Source organism: Leopardus geoffroyi, chromosome D1, assembly GCF_018350155.1.
Source record: "Leopardus geoffroyi isolate Oge1 chromosome D1, O.geoffroyi_Oge1_pat1.0, whole genome shotgun sequence".
Classification (NCBI taxonomy): domain Eukaryota; kingdom Metazoa; phylum Chordata; class Mammalia; order Carnivora; family Felidae; genus Leopardus; species Leopardus geoffroyi.
The window spans coordinates 52,158,174-52,173,393 of NC_059329.1; the positions used below are offsets into that span (position 1 = coordinate 52,158,174).

The window sequence follows — 15,220 nt, forward strand, 5'->3', positions numbered from 1 at the left end:
AAGGATCCAGCTATGCAGAAGACTGAGGATAGATACCCTAGCTAAGGAGACCAGTAAGTACAAAGTCCTGCAAGACACTTGTGAGCAAGGCATGAATGCAAAATCAAATGCCACTGATTAGTGTAATCAGTGCAGTAAGGAAAGAGGGAAGCAGATGGAGGTGAGGCCGGAGAGGTCCACTAGAGCAAAGAACAGTGGTAGCGAGTTGGAAATGGACGCTAGGGAACGCGAACCCATTAGGGGATTGAACACAACATCTTCGCATATAACGTGACCTAAGCAAGTTAATTCTCCAAGTTTGCTTCTTCTTCTACCAAATGGACATAATAACACCTATCTTGAAAAATTATGTTGAGAACTACATTCACTGTTCTACATAATGTAAGTAGTACTTGACCTCTGACAGGTACCTATTACTGACAGTTGCTGCTGCTATTGTTTACATTGTCGTCATTATCAGTATTAGTTTCCGATCTGTGTTAATTCCAAGTGTAGCTGTTGGGAAGAAGGAGGAGTAACAGAGGAGCCAGGGCAAATGTGGCACAAAAGAAGATCCGTGCCAAAAAGAAATCTTTTATTTCCATAAATTAAATAACTCAGCTTTATCTTTGTTTGTACACATGTTTCATTTCCCTTCTAGTCACAGGCCTACCACAGCCTCTGACTTCAGAAGCTCCTGTGTAAGTCCACATCACGTGGTGCCTGACTTCTGACTCACTCGTGCTTGCGACTCTTGGTCCATGAATCTCAGGTCAGGCAAGGGAGCTTCTCTATGAGTGTGTGTGAAGCACCCACATCGCGATCCAGGAGGTCAGGCAACCCTCTGGAAGCTGCTGGAGCTGATAACTGGTCTTGGATGTGGATAGCAGGTATTTGGACTCATCTTTCTTGAAAATAACAGTAATAGAAGAAAACACATTTACTTCAGCTGCATTCTTAGTATGTTCTGTGCAGAGGATGCCCGGAAGACTTGCCTTAAGGGAAAAAACCAGAGAGGTGAGCTGGGAGTATTCTGAGGCTCATAGCTTCTCAAGCATGCTTTGTAGAGACCATGCTTGCTTTCATCTGACTCTCAGAACAAATGCTCAGGGATGTGGCATGTGGACATAGCAATCTTGACTAATAATCCTGCAGTAGGAATGTCTTTCTTCTTCTTCCACTTTCCTTCCTCTTATCCTCTATTTCTGCCTCCCTCTTCCATGCTTTTTCTCCCTCTATTACTCTCTAAATATTTGCTTTGTCTCTTCTTTCTTTTCTTTCCTTCTTTGTCTCTCTTTCAACATGGGCACTGACAAACTATTAGATTCCAACTGAGAGCCAAAGATTTTTCTGGGCACCAGGGATACAAACACAAATATCACTGAATAACTATAGACAGCAAAGGAAGAAAGCATCCTATGATAAGTGGTTGTGTGGAAATGCAAAGGAAGGTGGGCTGATCTTAATTGGGGCCTCAGAAAGGACTCATTTTGGCAGATAAGGTAACCAAAAGACACAGACAAAGGAGTGAAAGGCACTTAAAGTCAAGAGAACAGCAAGAACAAAGGCACAGAAATGTGAAACACGAAGATGCATAGAGGTGAGCCTGCAAGTAGGCGAGTCAGGGGACTTCTCATGTTGAGGAGGGTAGTCTTTATAAGGGAAGGAATGGAGAGTTGTTAAAGGATTTTAAGTAAGGACATAATGGGATAAAATCTGTGTGTTAGAAATATCACTCTGTGGTATGTGGAGTATGATATGGAACAAGCCAGTTGGGATTCTGTTGTACTCTTGAAATGAGAGTTGATACGTATCTGCTGAAGCCAATGACATAGTAGATGACATAGATGACACAGTAGATGGCATAGTGACATAGATAAAGAGGATGGAAAGGAAGAATGTATAAAGGCAGCAGGAACTTTAAACCTTGACATCTTCTTAGGTGCAAGATGAGGACAAGGATGTGGAACAGTATGATTACACATTTTCAGACCGTAGGATTTGGTCGGGTATTGGTGACAGGCGCAAAAATGGGGATGAGGAATGAGGAGCTTCTGTACAGAGAAGGGTAGGCATTTGGGGTTGAAGTTCCTGTGGGACATCAGTAAGAAGATAACCATATTGCTCTGAAACTCTGGCAGTCTCTGATTCCATAGTTGTAATGGAGAGACTGCATTTAGTTGTTGTTTTAATTTGGAAAATACATGTAAATCTCCTAGCAGTCTCTAGCACATAAGCTCTTCTAAAATATTAATTATTCCTTTCTTGTCCTTTTATATGCCTGCAGTGCTCTGTTTGTACCTTTTAAGGATCCTTAGGGGCTGCGTGTATTCCCCAGGAACTTTTATGAAAGGGAAATAGATTGCCTCCTGGAGTGAAACCCTAAGGTCAGCCACACATAGAAGGTCAGAGCAGAGATAAGTAATTGGCACTACCTTGGCTCCTGGGCTGGCATAATTAAAGGTGAACATATCTAAAGAGTACTTCTTCATGTTTTTCTTTATCAGTAAACAGGCTTTGTCCTGTGAATCCCTTCAGCCGTTAATACCAGAGGAAAGGTGAGGGCCAAGGCCATAAAGACAGAGGAGGCTAGTGGGAAGGAGGGGTATAGGGCTTTGAGTTCTAGGTGTGGTGCCCAAAGCAGAGAGATTGAGAGGTTGCTTCATCCACTTAAAGGGTCTGACTCCCTCAGGGAGCCCTGGCCTAAGGAGAGATCGGGCTGAGAAGACAACAAAATAGCCCCCAAGAAGCTGTGGGAGAATAGAAGAGACAGACTGCCCCTCTTCCCTGCTCCATCTGGATGGCCTTGGGGAGACTGCAGCAAGGAGAGAGAGCAGTATTCACAGAGTTGTCTCTGCAGAGGATGCAGAAGACCCAGGGGTTCCCAAGTGACCTGGGGCAGGGGCAGGGGTGTCAAGAAAATGGTGGATGCGCAGACATCTGTAGCCAGAATAAGGCAGTTACTCAGTATGGGATGCCGCAAGACAAGAGACAATCATCCAGCCTTACAGATTGCATCAGTAGATGCCAATGCCATGCTTAAAATAAAGATGTACATGCATAATACATTTTTTAAATTTTACTTTAAATAAAAAACAGGTGCACAGGGATGCATTCAAACTAAGCATACATTTGAGGTACTAGTAAGGACATGACCCCGAGCTAGAAATCCTCTCGCTGCTGCCGTGAGGTTGCATGAACTTTCCCTTGCACCAAGATGCCTTGTCAGGGAGAAGGTGGAGGGGAGGAGACCCTTGGGAGGAGAGAAACAGCCCCATCACAGTGCTTGAGTGTTGAATTTGATTCTGCACTCTCTCCAAAGAGAGTAAGTTTAGTGGAAATAACCCACAATATCTTAAAGTGGAAAATGGGGCCTATTGGTCTCATCCTTTGACTTCCTCCACTTAGGGGAATAAAAGCTTCTAAGAGTATTTTGGTCAGTTCTAGGAAAAATAACAGCATTCCTTTGCACAACCTAGGTTATAAATTTTAGGCCCTGCTACACAATAATACAATAATCAAATCACAACAAAAATGGGAGATTGTGAGTCCTGGGAGTACAGCAAAAGAAGGATTTTAGGCAGCAAACATTCTGGGCCGGTCGGAGCAGTGATCTCAAAGGTGAAATGATTCTCACTGTAGGGGTGGATACACAGGATTATGGCCCCAGATCCTCAATTATTGCTGACCCTCTTGGAAAAACCATCTACTGTGAGAAGGTTGAATCCAGCCCTGTTCCCTGATGCCTGTCAGCTTCCAGTTCATCTCACTCCCTCATTCAAATTCCATGCCCACAGAGCCACCTTCTGGGTCATCTCAAAGCTCATCAAGTTTGTCTTCAGGAAGTAGTGTTCCAGTCACAGTAGGTTTGGATTCTATCATTCATAGTACACTTAGAAGCAATCATTTATATTGTACTTAGAACTGGCCTCTATGATTTTGTTTCCCATGTAGCTTGACTCCAGGGAGAGAATTTGTTGATTATCCAAGCGCAAATTTCCTAATCTCAAAAAGTTGTATTTCTCAAACTTCTTTCCATCTCCACTCATCTCACCCTAGTACAAACTACCTGTCAACCCTCACCTAGACAGCTGTCCAGCCTCCTGGCCAGGATTTCTGCTTAGCCAAATCTTCACAACTGAACTAAGATCCTGTTACTCTTCTGCAGAAAACACCCCAGTGGCTCACACTCAAAATAAAGTCTGAACTCCTCGTGTCCCCACAAGGCACGGTTCAGCCCCTGCCCACCTCCACCCTCCCTCCTGCCCCTTTCTTCCTCTTGCATCTCCTCTACCACATCGTCCTTGTCTCCTTGTCCCCACACCTGACTCCTCAAGGCCACAGAGGCTTTGCCTTGCCGAGTGCTCTTCCTCTGGTGTCCTGATCATAGGTGCCATCCCAGCATTCGTGTTTCTTCTCGCATGTCACCTCCTCTTTGTTTCCTGACAAAGCTCCCCTTCCCTGTTACTTCTGAACATCATATCCTACCTTGTTCCTTGCAGAGCATTTATCACTGCCTCCTACATTGCACACTTATTTATTTATTTTTACTCTTCCACTGTTGTTTAAAAGCCTAACAAGGCTTAAGTTTACCACTGTGCCCCTAACTCCTAGAACAGTACTTGTCACACAGGAGTTCAGTGAATACTGAATGAATGAATGAATGAATGAATGAATGAAGAATGAAATCAGCTTTCTAATTCCACCTGTGATCCTCTGTGCATGTTAGATTTCTCTCAACCCAGGGTACTCTAGTGAGCCTGTCTCTCTCTAGGTCTAAGCTTGGGTTAAGATCCTGGAATATACCTAATAGAGAAGAGTGGCTTCCATCTCTTACCGGGGAGTCAAGACAGGTTTGAATATCAAGACTTACTTGCTGTGTGCGTCTACACAAATCATTTAACGTTGTTGGGCTTTGACAGCACTGCTTATTCATTTCTACAGTGCTCTGGTCATTACACACTCATCTGTGGTGACTGCTGGACCCAGAATTTCTCTGTGACAAGACTCACTGACCATACACCAAGCATAATGTCTTGCCGATAGTATGTCCTCAGAGATGAGCTTTTTAACTGAATGCTCCCCACCCCAACCCTGTGCATTCTTCTCTTTATCTCTCTCTTTTGCCCATAGAGGCACACATTTAAATCTCCTCCTGCTTCTTGTCTTTATCACTCTGTCATAAAGATGATGCATAATCAGAGAGTTGAGGAAAGGTAGCACACTTAGAGGATAAACTTTGGGTTCAGGTTTAAATTTGAATCACAGCTCCCTAATTTACTATTTGTGTCACCTTGCACAACAAGGTCAACTTCTTTGGGTTCTCCTCCTTCCTGTATCAAACATGCATGACACTAGCTACTTCTCAGAGCTGTGATAGGAAGTAAAGATAATATATGTAAAGTATCTAGCAGGTACCTATTAACTAGTTTAACTTCTTGTCACATTCAGGAATTCCAGGCATGGCTCCATGATTGGAAGACAAGTATATGCCTAGAAGCTCAGTCTCTGAAGCCAAATTGCCTTGGCTCAAAGTCTGTTCTCAACCCTTCTCAGCTCACCACTCAACTCACTATGTGTCACGTAAGCTCCCTGTGCCTCGGCTTCCTCATTAGTACAAAGGGAATAGTAGTATCTACATCACAGTGTAGGGCCCAGAAATCAGTAAATTCTAAACACACACACACACACACACACACACACACACACACACACACATGCACATTTGTGGCTATTAGTGGACATTAATAATGTCCCTTTTTGGTCGAAAGTGCATTATTAAAACTCAAGATCATCTTATCTCTCTAATGCTACAAATTCAACTCTCCTCCTTCAACTTTCCCCTCTAAAACCTCCTCATTCCCTCATCTTTCAGCTTATTTTATCTCTTTAATATATCTTATTGAAAAGTATGTCTTTGTCTTCATAGTCAATATTTCTTTGTGCCATTATGAGCTGTAACTAGAGGATCCAGTCTGTGTGAATGATTCTTTATCAAATAAAGCTGAGTTACAATGTACTCTTGGGAGCAAAAGCTGAACTTTGGTGCTTTTTCATCAAATCATATTTATTAAGATCCTGTGTTCCTGGCAGTATGCTATTCTTGAAAATATTTCAAATATAAAAATTCCACAGACCCATATTGAAACAGGCTTAAAGGAAATGCAAGAAACAAAATGAAAACAACTGTTGCGTTAAAGCAATGAGCATGCAGGTCACTTAATTAATTTCTAAAATGCCTTCCATGGGGTTGATTTGTTATCTGATTAATAAGTTGGGGGAAATTAAATGTATATTTCTATATCGCTTTCCTAGTTCTGGTTTCTCTAAAGGAATAAAGCAAGGCAAGTCTTTTAATGTCTGATTATCCCAAGTTTTCTCTAAATTTAAATTATTACCAAGTAATACTTACTTGCCAGTTGTTATTTTAAAAGGTCACTAGGATGAGCAATTTCTTAAGGAAAATGCAGTTGCAAAAAAAACATCATCTGTCATTCTTCTATTAGGTTTATGTTCAATGATTTTTAAAACATATCGTTGCATTAAGCCCCCTGCAAGCCTTGAAAATAGTTATCTCTAGCTTATCTCTTGGAGAAGAATTATCAACAGTTATCTATGTGCACAGAAATTATTTTCTTTCTCTTTGCCTTGTGATGTAGAGGAAACAATACAACCTGGAGGGTCTTGGAGTTCTGCCTTTGAATCCTGACTCACCACTCACTTAACTAAGTTGCCTTGGGCACATTACTTGATTGTTCCAAGCCTTATATTATCTGCAAAATGGACAAACAATCCCTTACTTTGTAGGACTGCTGTAAAGATTAAAGATAATGATGTATCTAAAACACCTACCTCACAGAAGATAACCCATAAATTGTAGGGGGTTTTAAACATTGCATATATTAAATTTTACATAAAAATGAAACACCTGCCTGCTTCCTAGGAAACCTCATTTGAGTAAAACACCGGTATACAGTACAGCAAATGTGAAATAAATAGAATAGAACATACATGAAGGAAAAAGAAAATATCTTAACAAGAAGTGTCCCTTCCAGCTCTTAGCTTCCAGGCAGCTAAGGCAACATCACAGTTCTCTTGAACTAACAGAGGGATAATGTAAGAGCAAAGAGACAAAAGCAATGTCCTGGTAAAATAGTCTAAACCATATGTAGCATGAGGATCCTCAAACCGAGAGAGAACACAAAAATATCTTAAGAATAAATGGCTGAATTACAGCTTTATAAGAAACAGCCTTTTTGTAGCATTTGATTTTGCCCATCTTATGGATAAAAGAACTAAGTGTCAAAAGTTTAAGCAATATGGTCAGGATGACACTCTAATAAGTGGCAGAGATGGTATTTTGGCCCAGGACTTCTGTTTAGTGTGTGTGTGTGTGTGTGTGTGTGTGTGTGTGTGTGTGTGTTGTTTTGTTTTGCCTTTAGGACTGTGCACAGGAGAAAAAAAAAATGGACATTGTTCTCAGGGAACTAGGTTTCAGAAAGTGAAGCTCAAGGTAGGTTTACTTTTCATTAAGATCCCCAATTTAATAAAATACATCATTGTGTACCAGCAGTGGGATTTGTTGTTAAAGATCCAAACTTTCATTTGGGGGCTGATCTCATTGTTTGAAATATTAGATATATAGCATATGATCATTTTCAGTTTGCTTAATGAGTTTCCTGAAAAAAATCTGATTTAAGTAAGTGACCATGTACAAAATTTAGGTCTTCAGGAATAGTTTACTATAACATGGCCAACAATATCAGGCATTGCAATAGATATAGCTTTCATTCCTTCTTTTAACACACATTTATTGAATGTCTATTAAGTTCTACTTATTGTTAGGAACCTAGAAGGAGATACTGATGAATTAAATGCAGCAAACACTTTTGAAGACATCACAATCTAGTCAGAAAGACTTATGGATAAACATGTATGAAGCATTTTGATGAATGCCAACTGATTTTAGTTTAAACCATGTGTGTATTGCTAGCCTAACAAAATACAGCTGGCCTGTGGTTAGTTCAGCAGCCCGAAATAGCCATCAGGGACATCACCTTGAGTTTCCCAAGAAGCAGACTCTGAGATTTATTCTGCCTTGCAAGAGCTTATTAGCAAGTGCCACTGGGATCAACATTGTGGGAAGGAAGGGGGGAGGCAGCATTGGACAGAGGGAGAAGACAAGCTGTTAAGAAATCCCAAGGACAATGTCAGCAGACCCCCATGAGGAGTCCTGAAGACTAGATGACCCTCCACAGTTGTCCTCTATTGAGATGAGAAGGCTGGGATTTGTAGCCTCTGAACCCATCCGTCATAGAAGTATGGGCCACCCTAGGAAAGTGGTGTGGCCTTAGGCAAGGGAACTGTGCAGCTGAGACAATTCCCAAAGGGACTGAATTGAAGGCCACTTGTCAGAGACCTTCCCAGCAGCAGAGAAAGTTGTCTTTGGTCCCTGTAGTGACATCTGGGCAGCACACCCTGGCATCCACCACAGAGACCTGGGCCCTGTATCCTTCACTTCCCCCATCCTCAGCCTCTTGTTCTTTGTTCTTAAAAGATCTCTTAAGGCTCACAAGGTCCCATCTGTCTCCAAATAGGACATTCCCACACAAAAGCATACAAAAGAGGGAGGAAACAAGCGACCATCAGCTCATACCCCTCTCTCTTCAGAGAAAAATCTTTCCCAGAGGGTCACAGAAGGATTCGGACTACATGTCTCTGGCCACAACTGCTACCAGGACACAGATAAGATTTGTTGTCCAGGAAGACAGGAAACTGGTCATTAGGTGGTGTTATGGACTGAATGTCTTTGTCCCCCAGACTTGACATATTGAAACCTAATCCTCAGTGTGATGATATTTGAAGGTGGGGACTTTGGGAAGCTGATTAGGTTATGAGAGTAGAGCCCTCATGAATAGAATCAGTGTCCCTAGAAAGGAGGCCTGTGAGATCTCCCTCATCCCTTCCACTCTGTAAGGACTCAGGGACAAGATGACTATTAATGAACCAGGAAGCAGATTTTTGCCAGACCCTGAATCTACCAGATTCTTGATATTCAACTTCCAAGCCTCCAGAGTTATGAGGCCTAGATGTTTAAGCCACCCAGTCAGTGAAAGTTTTTAATAGTAGCACAGTTGGACTAAGATACATAGGTTGGGTTGGAATTGCCCCTTGTACCATAATGGGATGCCCAAGTGTCACTGGTGATTCACAGGAGGGGTCCCACGTGGTACACCGTGGGGCAGAAGAGCATATACATATAAATGGTATCCACTTAAGGCATTCGTGCTCAGGTTTCTTTCCAGGGTTGTGGATCTGGGGCAGGCAAGTCTGTGAAGGCTAACATTGCCCTGCCTCAGTTTCTTCATTCGCAATTTAGAAATAATCATAAAAAGCGAAGGCAGTTATAGAAGTTACTGGAGATAATGGAGTTGAAGGCATGCTATAAACTTAGAGAATTAGAAAACTAGTAGGTAGTAGTAGTAAGTAGTGTTAATAATACAACCAACTGAAATTCATTGGTGTAAATCCACAAAAACAGAGGACCTTAATACAGACAGATTTCAATCAAACGTGCCATTAATTAAATTTTTTTCCCTTAATACTTCTTATGCAATGATCTTTGCCAAGCAAATTTGATCCTATTTTCTTCCTGGGTTAAATTTTTTCAAACAATCCCTAAGTCTTCTTGTTAAATGTCAAGCTCTTCATGTTAGTAGACAGAGGTTTCCTGGTCATGCCCTGTTGTCCTCTCCGGTCCATGTCTCCTAGCCCCTCGATCTCCTCCAGCCACAAAGTCCCATAGTTTCCTACATGCATCAAATCCCATCTCACGTGTTGTCTTTCTGCCTCCAATGCCCTCTCTCACCTACTTACCTGCTGCCTCTCCATCCTTGACACTGCTGAGCCTTCTCTTCGTTTCTCATGCCTTCTTAACTTTCCCTCAGACTGAGATGCTGGTTCTGGAGCTTGCCCTGTAAATATCACTGTCATAGCACACTCTACACTTTGTCATTTTCATTCTTATGTCCTCAACATGAAACTCTGATCTTTTTGATGGCAGGAGCTACATGAAGGCAGCGGTCTGATTTTTCTCTGCCCCCTGAGTATGCACGTGTTCTTAGTACATGTGTGTGTGTGTGTATTAAATGAAGACACTGCATGCCACATCTCTATATAGTTTGTAGACATCCAGTATTATTAAGATCATGGAATACTGGAGTCAGACTGCCTGAGTCGGATCCTGGAAATACCATTTTCAAGCAATATGACCTTTAGCAAATAGTTAACCTTTCTGTAAAATGAAAAACCAAATAATAAAAGCTAAGTAAGGAAAATTATGAAAGATACCCAAGAGTGCCAGGTACAAACACTCAATAAATTTAGTCATTATGACAATTATAGTGATAATAGAAAGAAATCCCATGGATAAATATCAAATCCCTCATCTCCTCTGCTATTAGATGTCAAACTTTGAATTATTCTTTGACTCCAAGAATATGTATGGGATTCCGTGTATTTATGTTAGACATGTAATAAGAGATCAATAACTATTGATTAATAATAAAGCTAATATATATGCAGTTCTTGCTATATGCCAGATAGTGTTCTACAGGGTTTCATATACATTAACCAATTAATTCTCAATCAATCCTTTGGTGGCTACCATTATTATTACCGTATTTGTAAATAAGGAGACTGAAGCACATAGAGGTCAGATGACTTACCCTGGTAGTAAGTTGAAGAGATAGGATTCAAGCCTAAGTAGTCCAGGATCTGTTCTCTTTATTATTATACTTTTATATGTATCATGAATAAGTGAATGAATAAATCTCATCAGTTAAACACATTCAGAAAAGAGATCTATAGATCCTGTTCTCAAATCCAGTATAATTTAAATTTATCAGTCTACCCCGTTTTCCCCCCTTGAGCAACATTTTACATTGTTTCTGCTTTCACTTTCCCCACGGATACACTACGAAGTGGAATGAATCTCCTGGAATGTGATGCTAGAATTCTAAAAGGTCAATGTGTCTGCATCTCTGTGTTTAACAACTAAGAACGTATAGATTGGCATATTAGATCAAACTGGTGTTGTTTTCTGGGGCCCACCCTATAGCCAAGCAACAATATCAGCAACCCTACTTAAGAGATTTGGTATGACCCTGGGCCAGGCTGATCAGGTGCAGGTGAAATGTTTAACTACATCAGCCAAGAGCAACAAAGTCAAAGAGTAAATTTGAAACATGCTGGGGATCAAAAGGCAAAAGAGGAAGCTGGTGAAGTAATAAAAAGAAGGAGAAAGTGGAATCACTTATGGAAAGTAAGTCAGGTATTGGAAAGCCACAATACCCACAATAGACGCTGAAGTGAACAGAAGCAGGTCAGAGTAAGTGGTACCACTTACTGCTATGGTGAATCTTTTGTTATGACTAATTAAGACATTAGGGAAATTTTCAAACATCCCAGTTACCCTTAGTAACCCTTTACAAATTTCTCTGCAGTGAATTTACCTAAATCACACCTTAAAATGTCAACAAAATTTAGCCAGAAACTGAATGTTGAAAGAGAAGAGAACTTAGAAATCTTCTAGTCATCTTTTTCATTCTAAAATAAGTCAACTCAGCCAAGAAGTTGGTCTGTAATGACTCAATTAAAGTAATATATTTTACAAAATTGAAGCTGCTGTAGAAATTGAGATTTCCTCTTATTCATCCTAAACTTAGTGTTTTTAATTTTCAAAGATGTCCCCCCCCACCCAAACCTGCTTTGGGAATAGTATAATTGAGTAATAAGTCAAAACTCCCATCCAGATATAAACTCCAGTCTTGCATGTAAAAATCCTTAATTTGTGAAAAATGATTTTTGTACCATTTCATAAAGGAGCCATCCATTCACGAATGAATGATTGAATGTACATAATAAATTTCAGTTGAATGAATGCAGAGTGGGACCATCATTATAGTCACTTTCAGATTGCTAATACAGGACTTCAGAATTGCAAGTAGAGACAGGGCAGGGAATTGGAGCTGTATTTTCCCCTTCAGAATTGCAAGCTCTTTCTTACAGATAAAGAGATTGAACACGTTGGCATCATGAGCTTTCCAATGTGATGCACTGAGGATGCCTATTGCATATGTAACATTCAGAGGAAAAAATTGCTTAACCTGAATCTAACCATGGGAAAATAAGCAAGGAAGTCTTATTAAGGTATGTTCTTAAAAAAAACAAGAAAAGAAAAGAAAAAACTGAACTCTTTAAAAGTTAAAAGAAAAGTCTGGTTAACTTTAACATTGAAAGAGATGACTGACTTGATGACTAAGTCCACTGTGATTCTTGATTGAGGCTTGGATTAGGAGAAAAGCTATAAATTACATTATTGAGATTATTAGATAAATTTAAATATTGAGGGCACTTTAGATAATGAAATTGTATTGATTTTCAATTTCCTGCCCGTAATCACTGTATTGTGGTTGTATAGAGCCTTCTTGTTCTATGGAAATACATGATAAAATATTTGGAGGTAAAGTTTCTTGATTACAGCTGTTAACTCTAAAATTGTAGGCCAAAGAAGAAATGTATGCATGTGTATATGTATGTGTCTGTACGCACACACACATACACACACACACACGCACACACAGTAAAACAAACATGGCAATAAGTTAACAATGATTGAGTGTAAGTGAAAAGAGTATGATTGCTCATTGTAATATTTATTTACTCTTGAAGTTACTTAAAATAAATACTTTAGGGGGGAAACAAGAGGTTTAATACTCTATGCTTGATAAAGACATTAAATCTGTGCATAATAGGCAGTTAAGTAATATGTTTAATGAATGAATAAAAGGATGAATACTTCAGGGGGATGAATGCTCCCCCCCCCCAATTCTTTAAAAGCCATAAAAACCATCATTAATGACTTATTTCTTTGAATTAAGACCTTATGTTACTCAACATCTCTAGATAAGAGATGAAAATATTAATGGAAATATCAGTAACATATATTCACCCTTATTTTCCATTTAAACCAATCATTTTATTTTCTTGTCACAGTCCTTAGAAAAATTACTTAATATTTTCATTCTCCAATTTTCTAACCTATGAAATGGGGAAAATAGCTCACTTATTGCTTTAGATCAAATAATTGTGAGGATTACGTAGGATAGTATATTAAAATGCTCGCAATTAGCATTTAATGAATGCTAGATATTATTATTATTATGCATGTACAAATTCTATTTGCTTTCCTGGTACATTTAAAGGCTGTTTCCTGGCCATGCTTTCCATATCACTTCCCAGTATAATCATAATATAATAATTATAGCTGAAAAATAGTAGGAATATTCTTTTGCCAGCATTGTCATAAATGCCTCACCTACATGCTATGATTTTATTCTTGCAAACTTGCTGCAGGTTATATCTATCATTAACACCTTATTGATGAGGAAACCAATGTTCAGAGAAGTTAAGAGCTTTACTTAAGTTTAGGTACCTAGTAGGTGAAGGAGCGAAGATTGAATCCCAGCCTACCTGACTCCACACCAAGGGCCTTTAACCAGTACAGCAATTTGGCTCTGAATCTCTACTCATTTTAGCCAAGTTAGGCTCCATTTTGAACCACTCTTAATGTACATATTCATTATGCCCATTATAGCAAATGTATTCAAGTCATATCCCCACAGTTAATTATAAATATAGATGATGGATGATGTAGGAAAAAATAAATGACCTCAGAGGATGGGCCTTGGTTGAGGAAAAGAAATTTCAAGTGTAAGTTTGGACTCCAGCTCTTTTAAATGCATAACTTTGACAAAATCCAGTACATATTTGGACTCTAGTTTCTTATCTATAGAACAAAAAAAAATGTATTTACTAACTAATGCATGTATGTGGGGGGTGGGAGGTGGAGAATGGTATGGTAAAAATCATACAAAATAAGGATTATGAACAACCTTATACATTACAAGTAATCAGGAGGCACCTAGTCAGCTCAATTGGTAGAACATGCGGCTTTTATCTCAGGGATGTAAGTTCAAGCCCCACTTTGGGTGTAGAGATTACTTAAAAATAAAATATTTAAACTATAAATAATTAAATAATATTAATAAAATATTTCCCAAAGATAAAAAATCCACTGAAACTGAAACAGTATTCCATCATATATTATAACAATGTATATATGTATATATTTAATATGTATGCCTACATTTATATGCCATGTAGATTATAAAATTATATATATATGTGTGTATATATATATATATATATATATATATATATAAAATGTATATATACACAACTAGAGAGTATATACACATTTACTATATATGCACATTTAGATGGATAGATGGATAGATAGATAGATAGATAGATAGATAGATAGATAGATATGGGGCGCCTGGGTGGCGCAGTCGGTTGGGTGTCCGACTTCAGCCAGGTCACGATCTCGCGGTCCGTGAGTTCGAGCCCCGCGTCAGGCTCTGGGCTGATGGCTCAGAGCCTGGAGCCTGTTTCCGATTCTGTGTCTCCCTCTCTCTCTGCCCCTCCCCTGTTCATGCTCTGTCTCTCCCTGTCCCAAAAATGAATAAACGTTGAAAAAAAAAAAAGTTAAGATAGATAGATAACATCAATATATTCCTGGGGTGGTAGTAGGCTGTCCTTCTATACTTCTCACTCTTTGAGACTCGGTATCCTCAGTGGTATAGTGAGAATTCTAATATATCTCAGAGATTGCTGGTTATAAGGATTGAACCCACAAAAGCAATCAACAGTGTTTAGCAACATTTCAAAATTCCTTATTGACCCAAATAAATGTTAGCTTAATCAGAATCAAATCCATTACACTTTATCAGTATTTCTAGGGTGTTTTCTCTGATAACAACCAATTTAATACAAATCAAGTGTCCAACAATTCACTTTCATTCTGAGACTACCTACCTGGAGTTAGCACCTGCAGATCCCACAGGTTAAAGTGCTCAGTGACGAAGTCCACCCACACTTCAGATGTCAATCACAAGTCCTGGGCCACCTGCACTTCTGACCAACTGGTTATAAATCAGAGGTTTCCACAGCCTCCTCCTCAGGTTCAATAATTTGCTAGAATAACTCCTAGAACTCAGAAGAAACACTTTACTTATATTCACTGGTTTCTTATAAAGGCTATAACTCAGGAATAGCCAAATGGAAGAGATGCTTGAGACAAGATATTAGCGGGGAGGAGGAGCATCAAGCTTCTATG

At 39.5% G+C, this 15,220-nt stretch overlaps 1 protein-coding gene across 4 annotated transcripts in view; it reads left to right on the forward strand.

The window, feature by feature from the left end:
* Window positions 1–15,220, forward strand: part of TENM4 (teneurin transmembrane protein 4) — a 2,911,279-nt gene that overhangs the window by 1,410,874 nt on the left and 1,485,185 nt on the right. The gene's annotated exons all lie outside the window — the stretch shown is intronic.